Raw genomic sequence first — 4,130 nt, 5'->3', positions numbered from 1 at the left:
ATCTCTGGTTAAGCAAATAAGTCTTCTCTTTAAGAAACCAGTAGAAAGTAAGCAAGCCCTCCCAAAGCCCATCAAAATGTACCAATTACAGACATCCTACAGGGACTAACGAAGCTGACTCCAGAGCAAATAGATTCATGTTGCCCAATGTTTCACATAAATAAGTATGTTAATAAATAATTAAGTGTATCATAGAAGTATTACTAAGTAGTAATTTGGAATATTTGCCCATTTCTCCTTGAAGAAAAAGTTTGAGAGTGCACATTACTACAAATAACTGACTCTGATTTTATTATACAAACTAAGAAATCCATCATTACCACCATATCATTCACAGGTTTCTTTGACTATTTCTTGCTTCCACAAACTTTTGTTTATTTTTTAAAGAAAGCAAACCAAACTCTATAAGCAACCTAAAGTCTTTAATGTTCCAAGAATTGACTTGACAAACTCTGTGGTGCTCATACACCCATCGTTGGCTGATTTGCCATATTCTTAAAACATAGATTTATGATTACAAAACCTGGAAACACCAGATAACACATATTATTCTGTTCAGACAAGTTTTGCCAGTGGAGACAAATGTACATGAAGCAAGTTCAGCAGCAGATTGAACGACAGTGTTCTCGTTATTGTCTCCCATACTCTTTAAACCTGTTAAATAGTAAAACATAATAGGTTAACTTGAAAATACTTCAAGTCTGAAGGAAACTAGGTTTTTTAAAATTGAACTGTTAATTGAGTTGTAATAGGTATTGATCATTAGCCCTTTCTTTTATGATGAGGAAGTTAATGATGACTGCAGTGGTGATGATGATGTAATGTAAACACAAAGTGATGGAAATGTGTTATTTTAATCTGAAGAGGACTCATTTTTATGCCAAATGTGTACAGGTTTACACAGTGGCCTGGTAACAGCCAATGAAAAGGAAAGAGCAAATATTCTGGGCTTTGAATGAATCTAAAAGGAGAAATTTCTTTAATCTTAAATTACCTTTTTAATTTTCTTGTTTGAAATGTTAGCCAAGCCTGTCCTGAATTGAAATTGTTTGCTGAGGATAAATACTATTTTTTTAAATGTCTATTATATTTATCTTCTAGGAGGAAAGCAGCTCTTTTGCTAGTTGTATATCTTTAAAAATCATGTCTAATTTGAATAAATTAACATATTTTGTTGTCAAAAAATTTATTCTAAAATAAGGAACAATAACTAAGAAAGCAATTTAATTGTGTATTTTATAAGAGAGAAAAACTTTGTCATTTACAGGGCAGCTCAGTTAATTTGATGTGCTTTGATGTAAATTTGGGGGTTGCTTTAATTTCAAAACATATTTTTTCACTTAATAAGGGAGACAAAAGAAACTTTCAGCCAGCGTCCCCCGTTTGTTATCTCAGAATGTTTTGGCTTCTCAAATGCGAGAACATGATTGTTTTTATTTCCAGGAGGAGATAATAACACTGAAGCAATAAAAAAGAGTCAAGGCAGCTTGCACAGCACAGGAAGTTCACAGCTAGAGACTTAATTTCTCACACAATGTGCTGTGCAATGGGCCCATTAACATAGATGAATAGGCTCTTTAAAGGTTTTTTTTTTTTCCTTCTTCTTCTTCCAGATATGCAGCTGCCGCTGAATGGTGATATGTTAATAAGATACTCGCCTGCCTATTCTTCAGGTACTCTGGCATTCTCTACCTAGGTAATCTCTATATAGGAAAAGCTATTAGGGGGTTGTATCTGCTACCACACCTTCAATTATACTAACACCTGCACTGATAATCCACGTAAGGTAAACTAGTAGGGGGCTCCTGGCCTTAGTCCACCCCTTTCCTCCCTACAAGTTACATGGGGAGGGGTGGGGGGACGGGAGAAAGGAAGAAAAAAAAAAGGAAAGTCACTTTTATTACACATCAGTGGGAACCTTCTGAAAAAGCTTTCATGCCTAGGAAATTGTTATTTCTTCAAACAGCTGACAGCCTGCAGAAGACTCTTAATGGAAACCCAGCTCCTGCATTGTTATGCATGGCCCTCATGTAGATTCAGGGGGGTGGATTAAGCTAGTTTCCAAAGGGTCTATTGTGTGTAGCATTAATTTGCAGGGCTCTTGATATTTGAGTTTGAAGGTTTATAACCTCAGTGTTTACTTAGATGAACTACATTGTAGGTTTGTTTATTTCCGTCTGCAGTCTCTTATTTCCTAGTAAATGTTACATTTATATTTGTTAACAGCAAGAATGTTATCAAGCTGAAAGAAATAATTACATTCATTCATTTTAAAGCCTTGATCCTGAGTCACCCTTCACAGTTATGTCTATAGAAGATTATACACATAAATTCATTTCTCAAGAACATTTATGCACCCAGTTAAACAGCAGCATGAAGACAACATAGTTTTGAATAAATGCTTAATTATAGCCTACTTCAAAGTGGTAACTTTCTGTGAAATTAACATAACTGCCCCTTGTCTCTTTCATATAGCAATATTATAAATACGTGTCCCCCAATCTGTGCCTTTTAGTTCCAGATGAATAAATCTACTATAAGAACTGATGATTACGTTTTTTGTCACTGTGTGATTATTTGTAAAAGGGTTCATTGCAATTTTGCAATTTTGAGTTTTTAAAAANCCAAACAAACCAAAAGAGGCAATTGCAGTTGAAATCCTCTCTCAGGAGTGTGCCTATTTCTTGATCTTTCCTTTTTTTTCTTCTTTTCATTCCTAGGAAGAATATTGAGGTTTCCTTATTAATCACTGATTAACATTAAAATATACCTTTCCCCTATTATTCCCAGCTAGATCCCACAACTCCATTTCCTTCCATTTCAAACCTTTTTGATTCCATGCTATTTCTTTGCATGGAAGTTAACCAAAAGAATAAATTGTCCAAAATTTCAATCAGATAAATAGCTATTTAAAATGTTTTTAGAGATGTATTAACTCTTTTCGTTCTTTTTATCATACAATGTCCCCCTATATACATGTATATTTCATATACATAAAAAAATGAAATATATTTCATTTCATATATATTTTAGTATATATAATAAAATAAAATATATTTTATTTCATATATTTTAATGTACAAAATAAATTGTATTATATACGCCACTGCCCTCTTTTGTTTCTTAACAAGAACGCTTTCATTAGTTGAGAAATCTTAAACTGAGCACTACTGTTATGGAGAATGATATATTTTAACTTGAGCTTTTGCTCAGGATTGAGAACTGCTGTTCTGATGCAAGTCCCCTTTTTGCTTGTAATAAAGTATAAAATAGGCCTTCTGCAGTGAATGCTCCCTTCCTACGCAGTGATTTCCATCAATGTATAATTAAAAGTGGATTTCCTTTTCCTTTTTGGTTGGTGGGAGGGAGGGGCTGGTAAACCTGGTTAAAGAAGGGAGAACAAAGAGAACTTTCATGAGTTCCCCTGAAAACAGTCTATCAGTTACAATTCCACGTCTTCCAATAGCTGCACCATTCTAAAGAAGTTCTAGAATAAAAAAAGTCGAGCAGGGGGTCCAAGGAAAATTCAACCCCCATGCCAACTAGGGGAAAGAAAGAAAAAGGCAAGAGGAAAAGCCCCATCTTTTGTTGTAAAAAGAACTAATGAAGCTGCTGTTAGAACTGTCCGCAGTGACACAGCAAGGCTGTACACCCACACGTATTGTTGAAGTGCCAGTCATCCCTGTAATGGGAAAAGGAAATGCTGTGATTTAAAGGAGCTGGTGGCACACACTGCTTCTGGAGTTTAACTTGGGAAATCTCTGAGAGGACACACTTTGGCTGGTGTTAGCTCCCAGAAGCGAGTGCAAAACTCCATAAGGTTGTCTACTTGGGTCTTAAAGTAGAGGTGGACTGGTGGGGGGTAAAATCCCATTGTCATTATAAATTGCTAATTAAATAATTATCAATTGGCAGACAGAGCTCATTCCAGTGTATTCCTTAGAGAGCCGGCAATAAAGAAAAACAGTAATTTTGGATTTTTTCCCTATACAATATTCTGGCCTAGAGGAGCTAAATAGAGATAACATGTGATATACTCTATGTTAGATGTTTCACATAGGCGATGATACATTATTGATCAAAGATAAACACCAATTATAGCCAGCAAACATGAATTTTCATTATTCTTA

Source organism: Hipposideros armiger, unplaced genomic scaffold (genome assembly GCF_001890085.2).
Source record: "Hipposideros armiger isolate ML-2016 unplaced genomic scaffold, ASM189008v1 scaffold_427, whole genome shotgun sequence".
In the NCBI taxonomy this organism is placed as follows: domain Eukaryota; kingdom Metazoa; phylum Chordata; class Mammalia; order Chiroptera; family Hipposideridae; genus Hipposideros; species Hipposideros armiger.
The sequence above is the reverse complement of the archived record's forward strand: the minus strand, read 5'-3'. Positions refer to the sequence as shown.